Below are 17494 nucleotides of genomic sequence, written 5' to 3' on the forward strand. Positions count from 1 at the left end.
GACCGCTTCATCGCCTTGATATGCGGCACCGCCCCAAGAAATTGCTGCAACAAGCCAAAATAGCTCTTCGGCTTGGGCCTATCCGGCCAGACATGAGTCACGATATCCGTCATGGCAAGCCCGGACAACCTATTCAGCTCAGCCCATTCGGCCAACCGATCGGTCAGCGGAAGTGAACGATCCGGACTATGGAATTGAGACCAAAACAGCTCTTCCGTCTTGTGATCCTTCTGGCTCCGGAAGTGCACAACGGCATCCGCCGCACTTGCCGCTAAGTCCATATAAGGATCCTCCGGACCCCACAGCTGGCCAAGTTGAGCATACTTAGGATCCGTAAACCTTCGGCGCAGCAGAAAGGGCTTGCCAGCCACAATGTCTCCGGCTTGGCGCAGCTCCTCCTTTATAGCCCGCATTGCAGATCGGGCGTCCTTGGCTTCGGCGGTGGCCTTCCCCAGGTCTTCTCGCTCCGATAGGCGCTCCTTTTCAAGAGCCTCAGTGCGGTCGGTAGCATCTTTCAACTTCACGGCCATTTCGGCCATCTCTTCCCTGCTTCGGCAGTGTGCAGCCCTTTCGGCTTCTAACTCCTCGGCCGCCCTCAAGGCCGCCGCATTACTCCTTCTGGCTTGCTCCTTGGCTTGAGCAAGTTCGGCCCGAAGGCTCTCCACAGCAGCAGCACCATCTGCGTCAAGCACAAATATTATAAGAATGGGCTTCGGCTCCCTTACTAGGTGACTGCGGGAAAAAATTTACCTTGCGACTCGTCAAGTCGCCTGTTGACTAGCACGATGTCCGCATCCTCAACGTCGAGTTGCCGCTGTAGTTCGGCAACTCCATCAGTCCGGATGGCCCCCGGACGATCTGCCACCTGCATAGGAACGACGAAGATTGAAACCTGCGATTTTGATCCTCGGCACGCTGTCGCTTTCGACAACCGACCGAGTCTCAGGGGCTACTATCCATACAGGGCGCACTTCCATGTGCAAAACTGTCAAAAGGTGTGTCATTTTTACGTACCTCAAATCCCGCCAGCAAACTCTTGACGGCATTATGCAATCCGCTTTCGGCGGACGAAATCCTTCCAATCACCATATTCATCAATGCATGGTGATCTTCTGAGATGGACGCCCTCTCAAGCAGATCCTTCAGCTCCCCCGGCCGAACACTAGTCGGCGCCGAACTCTTCGGCTCTGCCGGGCTCGGGGATACCCTCCGTGATGACACTTCAGGCTCGTCCGCCCTATCCGACGGCGCAGCAGACGGAGGCGTCTCGCTCTCCATCATCTGCGGACGAAGGTCCCCCGAAGACGAGCTCATCTGAGAAGGTCAGAGATCCGAACTACAAGGTAAAAACTTCGGTTATCCTCAGAAGCACAAATAGGGATGTCTCTTATCACCGAACTCCCTTCTTTCTACTTACGGCTCGCTGGAGGGCTGATTCTTTAGGGGAGACTGTGCGGCCGGGACCTCCCCGGACGCAGGACCCTCTGGTGAAGACTTCTTCCCCCGCTTAGGGGCTTTGGCTTCCGGATCTTCGGAGGCGGTCCTCTTCTCCCCCTGGAGGGAGAGATTCTCGATCCCCCCTTCTTCAAGAGCCTCCTTGGATGAGGCGGTAGCTCCCCTATTTCCCCTTCGCCTCCTTCTGAAGGCGCAACCTCCAACATCCTGACCAGCGTGGGATCCGGCACGGTCTCTGGGAGGGGGGCCGGACACCGTATCAGCTTTGCTTGCGCTATCCACTCCTGTTAGAAGGAACGGGTTAAAAGGCGAATCATGGAAAGGCAAACAAACGGTATGTCCCGAACTCGGAGCTACTTACTTGTGTATCCGGGCGATTGCAGCTCAGACCGGCGTCCTCGGTCAATTCCGGACACGCCACTTGTGGTCCGAAGAATAATTTTTACATCTCCACGGGTGTCTTACCCATGAAGTGTTGGAGAATCCGTGGTCCCTCCGGATTAAACTCCCATAGTCGGAGAGGACGGCGTTTGCAGGGCAGGAGACGCCTAATCAGCATAACCTGCATCACCACGACCAGATCGATCTCCCTCGCCTGGAGGTCTCGAATCCGGCCCTGCAATAGGGGCACGTCTTTTGACGGCCCCCAGTTGAGCCCTTGGTTGACCCACGACATCAACCGTCGAGGAGGTCCCGAGCGGAATACGGGCGGCGGCTTCTGCTTGCTGCCCTTCGGAGCGGTGATATAGAACCACTCCTGCTGCCACAAGCCGAGCTCCTCTTGGAAGGAGCCCTCGGGCCACGGGGCATCGGCCCTCCTACTTACGGCCGCCCCGCCGCACTCTGCTTGACGCCCCCCGATCATCTTCGGCTCCACATTGAAGGTCTTCAGCCACAGGCCGAAGTGGGGGGTGACGCGGAGGAAGGCTTCGCAGACGACAATAAACGCGGAAATATGGAGGATGGACTCCGGAGCCAAGTCGTGGAATTCCAACCCATAGTAAAACATGAGCCCTCTCACAAAAGGATCCGTCGGGAAGCCTAAACCCCGACGGAGGTGGGATACAAAGATGACATACTCGCCGGGCTCGGGGGTGGGGATGGCCTGCCCTTCGGCGGGCAGCCTGTGCGAAATCTCGTAGGACAGGTACTTGGCTTCTCGCAGCTTTAGCACGTCCTCCTCCGTGACGGAGGAGGCATCCACCGGCCCTGAAGGTCGGAGCCGGACATTGTTGAAGGTCCGAAGCGCTCGAATCTGGGGCTCTGGGTGTTGGAACTTGGAGCAAGGAGAGGATTCGATGGAAGATTGAAGAAAAGAAACGAGCCTTGGTCCTATTATAAAGAGGGAGAATACCAAGAGCCGTCTCCGTGACCGTTCGGGACTCGCCTTCGATAGAGGAGGCGTGGCGACGGGCGCGGTTGGGTTACCCACGTCCGTATTGATGAGAATCCCGGAATAAGGGGAACACGATCTCTGCTTCGACAAGACGTGCCAAGGAAACCGCTTCGCTAAACGCGCTGAGGTGGTATAATAAAAAACGATTCAAGTAAAGGCTTGGTAGTGGCGTGACGTCATGCCACGAAATACGTCAGCAGATTGAACTTGTGTACATATTATTCTCTCTACGGTGGAATGTGGAATTTATTTTGCAGAGCCGGACACTATCCTGGTGTTCACAATCTTCTATGGATTATTCGGAGGAGGAACCCGCCTTGCAATGCCGAACATTATGCGCGCCGGACTCATCGTCATTGAAGCCAGGTTCAGGGGCTACTGAGGGAGTCCTGGACTAGGGGGTGTCCGGACAGCCGGACTATCATCGTCCGCCGGACTCCAAGACTATGAAGATACAAGATTGAAGACTTCGTCCCGTGTCCGGATGGGACTTTCCTTGGCGTGGAAGGCAAGCTTGGCGATACGGATATGTAGATCTCCTACCATTGTAACCGACTCTGTGTAACCCTAGCCCTCTCCCGGTGTCTATATAAACCGGAGGGCTTTAGTCCATAGGACACAACATCCATTACAACAATCATACCATAGGCTAGCTTCTAGGGTTTAGCCTCCTTGATCTCGTGGTAGATCCACTCTTGTAATACACATCATCAATATTAATCAAGCAGGACGTAGGGTTTTACCTCCATCAAGAGGGCCCGAACCTGGGTAAAACATCGTGTCCCTCGTCTCCTGTTACCATCCGCCTAGACGCACAGTTCGGGACCCCCTACCCGAGATCCACCGGTTTTGACACCGACACCGACTCTGTGTAACCCTAGCCCTCTCCGGTGTCTATATAAACCGGAGGGTTTTAGTCCGTAGGACACATAACAATCATACCATAGGCTAGCTTCTAGGGTTTAGCCTCCTTGATCTCGTGGTAGATCTACTCTTGTACTACCCATATCATCAATATCAATCAAGCAGGAGTAGGGTTTTACCTCCATCGAGAGGGCCCGAACCTGGGTAAAAACATCGTGTCCCTTGTCTCCTGTTACCATCCGCCTAGACGCACAGTTCGGGACCCCCTACTCGAGATCCGCCGGTTTTGACACCGACATTGGTGCTTTCATTGAGAGTTCCTCTGTGTCGTCACCTATAGGCCCGATGGCTCCTTCGATCATCAACAACAACGCGGTCCAGGGTGAGATTTTTCTCCCCGGACAGATCTTCGTATTCGGCGGCTTCGCACTGCGGGCCAATTCACTTGGCCATCTGGAGCAGATCTAAAGCTATGCCTCTGGCCATCAGGTCAGATTCGGAAGTTTGAACTACACAGCTGACATCCGTGGAGACTTGATCTTCGACGGATTCGAGCCACAGCCAGGCGTGCCGCACTATCCCGATGGGCATGATTTAGCCCTGCTGCCGGACAGTGCCCTGGAGGCCGCACAAGAGTCCGCTATGACCCATGGTTCGGAGCCGACGACGCCAATCGAGGATGGGTGGTTGGACACCGCCTCGGGGGCTGCAACCTCTACGGCGATAGAGCCGAATACTGACCCTGTCCCTCATGAAGCTTTTGACTCCAAGGTGCCGGACTCCTCTCCGGACCCCAAACCTTCCGCGCCCCTGCCAATCGAATCCGATTGGGCGCCAACCATGGAGTTCACCGCTATGGACATCATTCAGCACTCGCCTTTCGGCGATATCCTAAATTCGCTAAAGTGTCTCTCTTTGTCAGGAGAGCCTTGGCCGGATTATGGCCAGGATGGTTGGGATGCGGACGACGAAGAAATTCAAAGCCCACCCACCACCCAATTCGTAGCCACTGTCGATGACTTAACCGACATGCTAGACTTCGACTCCGAAGACATCGACGGTATGGGCGACGATGCCGGAGATGACCAAGAACCAGCACCCACAGGGTACTTGAAGGCCACCTCAACTCACGATGTATATATGGTGGGTACACCTAAAGGAAGTGATAACGAGGAACAACGGGACGCTGCGAAGGATAATTCCCCCGAAAAATAGCCGAAACGGCGACGCAAGCGTCGCCGAAAGTCCCACCTCGACAACGACAGCACCCACGTAGACCCAGCCATAGAGCAGAGTGAACCAGTGGATGACAAACATGCCCCCGAGCAACTATCCGAATAGGACGAATTAAACAAGCAGTCCACCCCCAGCGAAAACAACAGTCCGGATGATCTCACACTGGACACATCGTTGGAGCAGAAGAACCTCCACAAAAGGCTCGTCACCACTGCACGAAGCCTAAAGAAGCAGAAGCGGAAGCTCAAAACAGCGGAAGACATACTCAGAATGAGATGCAGCAAAGTACTCAAGACCACAGACAAATACGGCGATAGTCACCAAGCAAAAAGCTACCCAAAGCGTAAACTACTGCCCGAATTCGACGAGGAGGCTGTAGAGCCCCCACAATAAAAAAACAAAGAGGTCGCCCGGTCGGACGGACAACCACATGGCAAACAAAGAGCGGCAAGCGGCACCGCACACAAGCCGGCACGTGATCCATATAAGGATCCTCGTAAAGAGGACGGCCCGGTCAGGTCCATTTATGGGTCCAGAAAGCAAGCTTCAGAAAGCAAAACAACACGTCGAATATTCGAAAACCACGACACACTCAAATACAGGGGCGCCGCACACCCCTTATGTTTCACCGATGAGGTGCTGGATGATGAATTTCCAGCGGGATTCAAACCCGTAAACATAGAGGCATACGACGGAACAACAGTCCCTGGAGTCTGGATTGAGGATTACATCCTGCACATACATATGGCCAGAGGAGACGACCTCCACGCCATAAAATACCTACCCCTCAAGCTCAAAGGGCCAGCCCGGCATTGGCTCAAAGGCCTCCCAGAAAGTACCATTGGAAGTTGGGAAGAGCTCGAGGAGGCGTTTCGGGCAAATTTTCAGGGGACTTATGTCCGCCCTCCGGATGCAGACGATTTAAGTTACATAACTCAACAGCCCAGAGAGTTGGCCCGCAAATTCTGGAACAGGTACCTCACCAAAAAGAACCAAATAGTCGACTTTCCGGACGCCGAAGCCTTAGCAGCCTTCAAACATAACGTTCGAGACGAATGGCTCGCCAGACACCTCGGCCAGGAAAAGCCAAGGACAATGGCCGCACTAACAAGCCTCATGACCCGCTATTGCGCGGGAGAGGATAGCTGGCTGGCAAGATGCAGCACGAGCCATCCAAGTACATCCGAAGTCAGGGATGGAAATGGGAAACCACGACGCAAAAAGGACCAGCGCTGAACTAAGGGAAATGGCCCAAAGAGCACGACAGTCAACGCCGGGTTCAAAAGCTCTCGACAGAACAACAAAACACTGCCTCTCAAGGACAGCAACGACGAGCTATCCAACCTAAACAAAATCTTGGACAAGATATGCCAAATCCACAGCACTTCCGGGAAGCCTGCAAACCATACCCACAGAGATTGTTGGGTCTTCAAACAGTACGGCCGACTTAATGCCGAACACAAGGGGCTCGAAACACCAAGTGAGGACGATGACGACCTCCACAAGCAGAGCACCGGCAAACAAAGGAATTTCCCACAAGAGGTGAAAACAGTAAATTCACTTCATGTGACAACAGGCAAAAATAGAGCGGCGCCCACTAAAATGCACGCCGCACGGTCCACCCCAGCGGAGTCCAGAAACTGGATGTCAAAACCAATCACCTTCGACCATCAGGACTACTCCGGAAGTATCCGGAACGCAGGATGGACTGCCTGATATTAGATCCTATAATCGACGGACTGCAATTTACACAAGTCCTAATGGACGGCGGCAGTGATCTAAACCTGCTATATCCGTACACAATCCGCAGAATGGGGATAGACCCAACCAAGATACGCCATAGCAACACTTCCTTTAAAGGAGTGATGCCAGGCCCATATGCCCACTGTACGGGCTCTCTACCACTATAAGTTGTGTTCGGCTCATCCGACAACTCCCGTCGCGAAAAGCTAGTCTTCCACATCGCCCCATTTAAAAGTAGATATCAAGCACTACTGGGACGCGAACCTTTCGCCCACTTTAACGCAATACCGCATTATGCATCTCTTACACTCAAAATGCTCGGTCCACGCGGTATAATCTCATTAAAGGGAAACCTCGAGTGTTCCTCGAATAAGGAAGAAAGTAAGACTGCCTTGACAGCCACACATTAATCCGGCTTTGTCGATCAAAGCCCCCAAACAGGTCACCCAGACCCCGGACACGGTTAGACGAGTCCGGCGCAAATAAACAAGGGGCTTACCAGCCGCGTACCCCCTTACAAGGGGCTGCACGCATGTACCATAAGAGACAATAAAGCTCAATTTTATTTGTTTTTTGAATTATACTCTGTTTATACATTTTTTGCACAATCCTTTTTCAAACTAAGTTCTTCTCTTTTACAGATGAACACCGTGCTACGCCCGTCTAGGATATGGCACAACGGAGACATAGGCGTAGACGTGCAGTAGGGACCCGTTACAAGGATTCTTTTCAGATTAAGACCCTGCGTAAAACTTTCTTACTGTCTCTTGTTGATACACATCCCCCGGTTCCTCACTATAACCGAGGAGGAGGCTGGCGTTTTGGCATCGGCCGCGTCAGAAATTTTGCATGTGCCTGGACACCAGGGGTTTAGGGCATAGTTCTGCCCGTTTTCATAAAGACCGAATACCTTCGGGAGTGTTCGGCGTCTCGAGTTAGGCCTTATATGCACCAGCTCCAAATCATGTCTTTGGTCAACTGTTGGGTTTCCCCGGCTCCTGTGTTTTGCTGCCTTACGTTCCGCTCTATCGGCTAACGCGGCACCAGGAGAACTACTGCGATTGTGCCCCGGTTCGTCCAGGTGAGCATCTCAGTAGAGAAAGCCGAAAACTGACTGTCATGATATAGCGAGAGACTGGTCAACCACTCGATCGACCACCGGAATGTTTAGAATTCCTCCGCTTTAACGAAGGACCGTTTCCCGGTCAGGCACATACGTGTCCCGAAATTCGGAGAGCGCAGTGCCCCTAGGGCCTATACAGTAGCCCCACCATTGAACTCCTATGGCTAAGTGAAAGTGATAAAGCATTATAGTCCGGTTGCCCAGTTTGCTACTCTATCACCTCCTTCACAGGACCAATACGTTGGATTAAGTGTGAAAATGCGCTATTTCTTGCAAACACCCCCGCACTATGTGCGTGGGGGCTGAAGCCGAAGACTGCCATCTTTCAGGTTATATACACATATACGTTAACGGCCGCACAGGAGGAATTTTAACACTTGAATGCACAAGTATAAAAAGCGCTTATATTATATTTGAAGCATGGCTTCACAAATCATACATGTCATTTGAACATAACATTTTTCGAGCACTGCGTCTCTATTAAACGAGCGCCCTGCAGGACTTCCCCAAAATAGTGCTCAGCTGTTAAACGGCTCCTGTCCGAATCCTGGGAAGCAACGTCGGTGGCCTCCATCTCTGCCCAGTATGTTTTGACACGGGCGAGCGCCATCCGTGCACCCTCTATACATGCCGACCGCTTCATCGCCTTGATATGCGGCACCGCGTCAAGGAACTGCTGGACCAAGCCAAAATAACTTTTCGGCTCGGGCCTTTCCGGCCACAGATGAGCCACGACATCCTTCATGGAAAGTCCGGACAACCTATTCAGCTCAGCTCACTCGGCTAACCGATCGGTCAATGGAAGTGGACGCTCCGGACTATGGAATTGCGACCAAAAAAGCTCTTCCATTCCGTGATCCTTCTAGCCTCGGAAGTGTGCAACCGCGTCTGCGGCACTCGCCACCAAATTCAGATAGGCATCCTCCGCACCCCACAACTGGCCCAACTGAGCATATTTCGGATCCGTGAACTTCCTACGCAGCAAAAAGGGCTTTCCAGCCGCAATATCCCCGGGCTGACGTAGCTCCTCCTTTATGGCTCTCATCGTGGAGCGGGCATCCTTGGCTTCGGCGGTGGCCCTCTTCAGGCCCTCTTGCTCCGCTCGGCGTTCTCTTTCAAGAAAATCATAGCGGTCAGTAGCATCCTTCAGCTTTACGGTCATTTCGGCCATTTCCTCCCTGCTTCGGCAGTGAGCAGCCTGTTTGGCTTTTAGCTCTTCGGCCGCCTTCAAGGCAGCCGCATTACTTTCTCTGGCTTGCTCCTTGGCTCGGGCAAGCTCTGCCCGAAGGTCCTCCATAGCAGCAGCACCATCTGCATTAAGCATACATGAAGTAAGGCATGGGCGTCAAGCTCCCCTACCAGGTGTTCGCGGAGAAGCCACATACCTTGTGACTCGTCAAGTCGCTTATTGACCAGCATGATGTCCGCATCCGCAACGTCCAGTTGCCGCTTCAGTTCGGCAACTCTATCAGTCCGGCTGGCCACCGAACGCTCCGCCCCCTGAATAGGAAGGGCGACATCTTATAACTGAGATTATGATCCTCGGCACGCCGTCACTTTTGACAATGTACCGAGTCTCAGGGGCTACTATCTATATAGGGCGCATTCTATATGCAAAACTGTCAGAAGGTACATCATTCTTGCGTACCTCAAACCCCGTTAGTAAACTTCTGACGGCTTCATGTAATCCGCTCTCAGCGGATGAAATCCTTTCAATCACCGTACCCATTAACGCACGGTGATCTTCTGAGATAGATGCTCGCCCGAGCAGATCCTTCAGCTCCTCCAACCGAACACCAGTTGGTGCCGGACCTCCCGGCCCTGCCGGACTCGGGGAAACCCTCCGCGACGACACCTCAGGGTCGTCCGCCCCGCCCGAGGGCGCGGCAGATGGAGGCATTTCGCTCTCCATCATCTCCGGATGAAGATTCCCCGAGGATGAGCTCTTCTGAGAAGGGCTGAGATCCGAACTACAAGGTAAAAACTTCGGTCATCCTCAGAAATAAAAACAGGGATGTCTCTTATTACAAAACTCCCCTTTTCTACTTACGGCTCGCTGGAGGGCTGATTCCCTTGGGGAAATGGTGCGGCCGGGGCCTCTCCTGGCGCAGGACCCTCTGGCGAAGATTTCTTCCCCCGTTTTGAGGCCTTGACCTCTGGATCTTCAGAAGTGGTCCTCTTCTCCCCTTGGAGGGAGGGATTCTCGATCCCACCTTCCTTAAAGGCCTCCTTAGTGGAGGCGGTAGCTTTCTTGCTCCCCCCTTCGCCCTCTTCCAAAGGCACAGTCTCCAGCACTTAGTTAACACAGGATCCGGCGTGGTCTCAGGGAGGGGGGCTGGACACCTTATTAGCTTTGCTTTTGCTATCCATTCCTGTTCAAGGGACAGCTCTTTAAAGGGCAAGTATTATGATGAATGTATGGATAGCACGTCCGGGCATAGAACTACTTACTTGAGTATCCGGGCGATTGCAGCTCAGACCTGCGTCCTCAATCAAGTCCGGACACATCTCTTGTGATCCGAAGAACAGTTTATACATCTCCACGGGCGTCACACCCATGAAGTGGTGGAGAGCTCGCGGCCCCTCCGGATTGAATTCACACAGGTGGAGTGGGTGACTTTGCAGGGCAGAAGGTGCCGAATCAGCATAACCTGCGCCATTACGACCAGATTGATCTCCCTCTCTTGGAGGTCTTGAATACGGCCCTGCAATATTGGTACTTCCTTGGACGGCCCCCAGTCGAGCCCTTTGTTAACCCATGACGCCAGCCGTTGTGGAAGGCACGAGCGAAAGGCAGGTGGCGCCACCTGCCTGGTGCCCCTGGGAGCGGTGATGTAGAACCACTCCTGTTGCCACAAACCAAGCTCCTATTGAAAAGAGCCCTCAGGCCATGGAGCATCGGCCCTCTTGCTTATAACTGCCCCTCCGCACTCTGCCCGTCGCCCCTCGATCATCTTCGGCTCCACGTTGAAGGTCTTGAGCCACAATCCGAAGTGAGGGGTAGTGCGGAGGAAGACTTCGCAGACGACAATGAACGATGAGATATGGAGGATGGACTCCGGAGCCAAGTCATGGAATTCCAGCCCATAATAAAGCATGAGCCCCCTCACGAAGGGGTCCATCGGGAAGCCTAAACCCCGACGGAAGTGAGACACGAACACCACGCTCTCACCAGGCCCGGGAGAGGAAATGACTTGACCTTGGGCGGGCAGCCTATGCGAGATCTCGCCGGTTAGATACCTGGCGACTCTCAGCTTTCGCATGTCTTCTTCTGTGACGGAAGAGGGCATCCACCGGCCCTGTAGGTCGGAGCCGGACATTGTCAAAGGTCCGAGGCGCCAGAATCTGGAACCTTGGGTATTGGAACTCGAGGCGAGGGGCGGATTCGACTTAGATTGAAGAAAAGGAACGGGCCTTGGTCTCATTATAAAGGGGTAGAATACCAAGAGCCATCCCCGTGACCGTTTGGGACTCGCCTTCGATGGAGGGGGCGTGCCAACGGGCGCGGTTGGGTTACCCACGTCCGTATTGATGAGAATCCCGGAATAAAGGGACACGATCTCTGCTTTGACAAGACGTGCCAAGGAAACCGCTTCGCTAAACACGCTGAGGTGGAACAATAAAAACAATTCGAATAAAGGCTTGGCCGTGGCATGATGTCATGCCACGAAATACGTCAGCAGATTGAACCTGTGTAAATATTATTCTCTCTACGGTGGGATGTGGAATTTATTTTGCAGAGCCGGACACTGTCCTGGTGTTCAAAATATTCTATGAATTATTCGGAGGAGGAACCCGTCTTGCAATGCCGAAGACAATATGCGTGCCGGACTCGTCATAATTGAAGCCTGGTTCAGGGGCTACTGAGGGAGTCCTGGACTAGGGGGTGTCCGGATAGCCGAACTATCATCATTGGCCGGACTCCAAAACTATGAAGATACAAGATTGAAGACTTCGTCCTGTGTCCGGATGGGACTTTCCTTGGCGTGGAAGGCAAGCTTGGCAATACGGATATGTTGATCTCCTACCATTGTAACCGACTCTGTGTAACCCTAGCCCTCTCCGGTGTCTATATAAACTGGAGGGTTTTAGTCCGTAGGACACATAACAATCATACCATAGGCTAGCTTCTAGGGTTTAGCCTCCTTGATCTCGTGGTAGATCTACTCTTGTATTACCCATATCATCAATATCAATCAAGCAGGAGTAGGGTTTTACCTCCATCGAGAGGGCTCGAACCTGAGTAAAAACATCGTGTCCCTTGTCACCTGTTACCATCCGCCTAGATGCACAGTTCGGGACCCCCTACCCGAGATCCGCCGGTTTTGACACCGACAATAACCATCCCGAAAATCGAAGCGTCCTTGCAGTTGAATAACTCTTGTTATCGGCCTCCTTGTTTTTCGCGCTCTTCAGTGGCCCTTCCTTATAAATAGACCCGACTAGGTCTTCCTTCATTCTTCCCTTTCCGCATCTTCTTCCTCTCACCCCCATCTGTTACTGGAGCTCCATCGTCGTCGCCACAGCACACCTCGTCTTCGTCGAGCTTGGCCGCTGCATCGACCCAACCTTGACCAGAGAACGGCAGCATCCCTCCTCCGCAAATCTTCCGCAGTAAGTATTTCCCCTTTCTGCGCCATAGATCTGCGCTAGGGCTAGCATGTTCTTCAGTACCGCACGCAGTTCATCTGAGTTCTTGTGTTCCGCCTGCTATGGCTTCTTTCAATCCAAAAACCCCATAGATCTTATGCAGTACGTGTTCCGTATCAATTTTGGGTACTAGTAGATCTCCTTTCCATGTAAGAAAACCCCATTATAGCGCATGAACTCCTCTGCGCCCTGTTTTAGGTCTAGTTAATTTTCTTTTCTGAACATGTGTTTGATCCAAAATAACAGCTGCAAATTGTGAAACCTGTTTGTACAACACTTAGGCAAAATCTGCACTTCCTAGATTTATCTAGTCATGGCGACTCTGATCGCCGGTTTTAAGGGAGCAATGCTCAATTAATAACTTGAACCACCCTTGGCGGTTTAAATAGTCTTGACGACTTATAGAGCTTATGGCGGCTTAACTAACCAGGACATAATTATCCTTATACCATTAGGCCCCTTTGTAAGCCGCCATTTTGAATATGGACAGTAATATTTTTGTCCTGCCCGTCTTAAATTTGAACTAGCACTTTTACTTTGTCTTAGGCTTTTAATTAGAATGGCACCCAAGGCACCTACCTCCTGCAACTAGGTTAAATCCATTGTCACTGACAACACCTTGGATGACTTTGTGAAGACTGGCTATCTGCCGAAAAAAGAAGTCATGCCTTATCATGCTCCTAACCCGGATGAAGAATTTCCTCAACCCAAAGATGGAGAGGTTGTTGTTTTCACAGATCATACGAACCGAGGATTTACTCCTCCCGGCTCAAAATTCTTCAGGCATGTGCTGAATTTCTTTGATCTTCACCCACAAGACATCGGACCCAATTCCGTGTCTAATATCTGCAGCTTCCAAGTATTCAGCGAAGTATACCTTTGAGGAACCCAATTTGCTGCTTTTCAGAGAACTGTTCTATTTGAACCGCCAGACTGAATGTGCCAGCGGCCAGAGCTTAGAACTTGGCGGAGTCTTGATCCAGCGCTGCAGGGATGTGATCTTTCCTTGCGCTAACCCACCAAGCCACCCCAGATTGGAATATGACATGGTTTTACTGCAAAGATACCTCTCCGGATGATGAAAACCCTCTGCCCGGCTTTTGTGCCCTTCGTCTTGGGACCAACCATCCTCTGCCTGACAAGATTACAGCCACGGAATATAAATCACTTGCTCCTACTTTGGCCAAGATCAAGGCTCTGCTGGGGAATGGGCTGACAGGCATTGACCTGGTCCGGGTTTGGCTCGCCTAGCGGGTTATTCCGTTGAGCCGCCGCACTGGCTTGATGTGCGAATACACTAGCGCCAAGAATGATCCTCTGCGTCACAGCCCTGATGACTTGCCTGACGATGTCATTGACGACATGACCAAGTCTCTTCTGAATGAGAGTCTGGCGGATTGCGGCAAGGTGGGCCTATCTCCCTTCTGCAAAGCTAACCCGGCTCCAAAGGTAAACCGCCCATGTGAAATGACTACTTCAATTTCTTAATGTTTCACCCATACTCATGCATATGCTAATCTTTGCAGGCGGGTGATAAATTTTGGAAAGTCAAATATGATCATGAAGCCGCTAAGAAAGCTAGAAAAGAAAAGAAAGCCGCCAGGAAAGAAGCTGTCAAAAGGAAGGGCAAGAAAGCCACCGCTTCTGACCTGCTTCAGCTAGTGGACTCTTCTGAGTCGGAGGTAGCCCTTGATTCCCTTGGCTCATTTTTTAACCATCTTATTGACACTGTTTATCAGCAGGAGGACACAGGAGCAAGCCGTAACAAGGCTGATGAGGTAACTATCCTTTCCTCCGACTCCGAGCCTTTGTCAAGATGGAAAATCCGCAGAGTGACCCGGAAAGTAAGGTTTTCTCATCGTTTAGCTCATCACGATCCTCAATTTCTTTTGAAGTGGCAAATTCATGAGAGCCGGAGGCAGACCTGGACCAGCAAGGACGTGGAGCTCTCCTTCGGCTTACCAAACACTCCAAGGAAGCGCCAGAATGAGGTCACTTCTGTTTAAAATAGATTTTACCCCTTGGCGGGTCTCTTTCGTCAACCGCTCAATTCTTCTGACTCAGATTATCAGGATACTTCCCCTTCCTCCGGTGAGTCACTACAGTCCAACCTGCCGGCTTTCAAGACTGCACCAGGGTACGATGACCCGCTCATATTGCATTTATTTTAATCCCTTGCATTTGTATTAACCTTTATTTTGACGCAGTGGTCAAGCCAAACCCAGCAAACGGGTTAGGAAAAATAAACCAGCTGAAGATACAGTTGCGACTGGACCGGTTCTTGAAACAACCGTGCTGGACTCGACCACTCACGAGCCGTCATCTGAGCCAGCTCAAGACTTACCAACTCCTGCTACTGACGTGCCCACTGATCAAGCTTCCAACAAGTCAGAGAATCCAAAGGTTCCTACCCCAGTCCGGACTGACGACCCTTCAAATGCTGATGTAGAGATCACTAGAACCAGCTATATTAAGCCAGGAAGGCCGACTGTACTGGCCAATTGCCCCGCTAAGGAAGAACTTCTGGACCACCGCCGGGTCAAGATGGATGTTGCCAACTATGCTCATATGAGTATTGGAGACATCTTTTCTGGCTATATGAGCCAAGTGCACAGCAGTAGGAACCTCGAGATTGATATGGTGAAGCAGATGCACCAAAAATTCGAGGTATAACCCGTTCTCTTTTGTTCATTAATCTTTACTATGCTAGCCCCCAAGTCTACTGCTTATGATGCTTATGATGTAGACTTTGAAACAAACTTAGCAACATAAATGAAAGAAACATATAAAAGTTCCGGCTTACCATGTAGTCCCCAAGGGGCGGTTTAACCAATATGGTTGAGCCGGTCCTTATATAAAAAATTCTTATGGGTCCTTGAACAGCAATATGCATTAGCCCCCAAGTGCCAAGTGTTATTGCTTGCAAAATGCTTGGGACTTACTCTTATAAATTGCCATCTTATGAACCGCCATTGAAAATAAAACTCTTTGGTAACATTAGCCCCCAAGTGCCAAGTTTTGTTCCTGGCAAAATGCTTGGGACTTTAATATTGCATAAACAATTGGCTTGATTTTGAGTATGTACTTGCATAGGCCACCACGAGCCAACTGGAATCCGAGGTGACTGATCTGAAGAGCCGCCTTGAGACCCAAGAGACAGAAATTGAAAAGGCCGACACCGTTCAAATTCAGCGTTTCTGAACAAGAAAAACTGAAGAAAGAATTTGAAGCTGAAAAGAAAGCCTGGGCTGATGAAAAGACTGCACTGATTAACCAAGCTGAAAAAGCAGAGGCGGCTCTGGAAGAAGTCACCGGTGAATTAGCCGGTTTAAAGCGCCATGTCTCTCAAATGGTCCCAGCCATCTTTGGTAAGTCGCCCTACAAGTGTTTAAATATCTAAGCCTTTCAATTGACCATAAGACTGGAATTAACTCACCTGATCACGTTTATGCAGGCCCCAGAAGCTCAAACTTGAACCAAGACATGCTAATCAAACTGAAGGCAGTGTACACTTTGGTGGAACAATTGTACACCGGGTCTCAACGTGCATTAGCCACGGTGGCTCTATTGAATGAAGTGCCAACCCTCCTAGTAGAGGTCTTGAAGAAGCTTTCCGATCTCCCTCAACGGTTCAATGAACTGAGGCGGTCAGCTGCAAGAGCCGGAGCGGTAAACGCTTTAAGCCGGGCCAAGGCTTGGTTACCAGAATTAGACCCGGCTGACATTGCCACCGGCTACCCAAGCCTGAAGGAAGATGGCACTCCTTTTGAAGACGCAGACTTTCTTGCCTATGTCAAAGAGATATGCCCCATGGCTACTCTGATAGCAAATGAAGTGGATCTTACCAAGTACCAGACAGGTTATGATGAAGAGAACCGGAGAATTCCAATGCCTCACTATGAAGTGACCGGTCTGATTCCCCCACTCCGTAAGCACACCTTTGCTCCTGAAGTTGACCCGGCCGGCCTTGTTGATGCTGAAGCTGAATTTGAAGCCTTGAACAACATTGACTGGTCATCGTCAACCTTCCAGGAAAGGGAGCAGGGCGAAAGCGCGGAGAAGGCTAACCCGGACACTTCGGGCCAATCATGAAGGTGAACCTACCGCGGCAGCTCATACCTGGGATGTACTTAAAAACAATGTGAATTATTTGGACTCAAGGAGTCTTGTAATAGGATAGAAATAACTTTATTTTGGCCGTGCCATCATGCATGTTTTAATGCTTAACGCCATTAAACCGCCGTGTTGTATCCATCCGTGTTACTTTTCATCTGCTTACCGTATGCTTGATCAGACTTTGTAAATTGTCCTGCATGTGAAAATAGACTGCAAAATCCCTTGACAGCTTAACACCAGGCGGGTCAAAAGGATTTAAAAAGAGCCATAGATTAGCTTGTTGTAAAAAACACAACTATGATCCTATGCGTATGACTTCTTAGATTTGCACCGCCGGTTTATATGACCCGGTCGGTAAGGGTGATAACCCAATCTTTGGATACCCAAAATTTCAAAGGTATAATGATGCTTATGAATCGGCGACTCATCAGTCGATATTGAGCCGGGTCAAAAGCAACCATACTTAAACTTGTAAGCCTCAGAAAAAGTCTCAAGTCAAATAAATGGTGTTTCCAAAGAAAACTTTAAACCGAAATAGAATAAAAAATTTCAAGGCTGCTAATTTGAATACGATCAGTAAACCGCTCCAGAGGGGTTTAAGCTAGGATTCAAATATGATCATGTAGCCCCCAATGGCTTTGGCGTTGCGCCGATCAAGAGGGTACCGACAGCTGTGTTCTCTTTGGTTCGAATATGACCTATGTTTGAACAAGAAGCCCCCTAATGACCTTGAAAGTTTTTAACGACTCTGATTCGAATACGATCAAAGTCAGTTCCCAAAAGGGGTTAAGCTATGATTCGAATACGATCAAGAAGCCCCCTAGTGAGCTCGGTAGTGTGCCAATCAAAAGGGTACCGACAGCTATGTTCTCTTTGGTTCGAATACGACCTATGTTTGAACAGGAAGCCCC

Source organism: Triticum aestivum, chromosome 6B (genome assembly GCF_018294505.1).
Source record: "Triticum aestivum cultivar Chinese Spring chromosome 6B, IWGSC CS RefSeq v2.1, whole genome shotgun sequence".
In the NCBI taxonomy this organism is placed as follows: Eukaryota; Viridiplantae; Streptophyta; class Magnoliopsida; order Poales; family Poaceae; genus Triticum; species Triticum aestivum.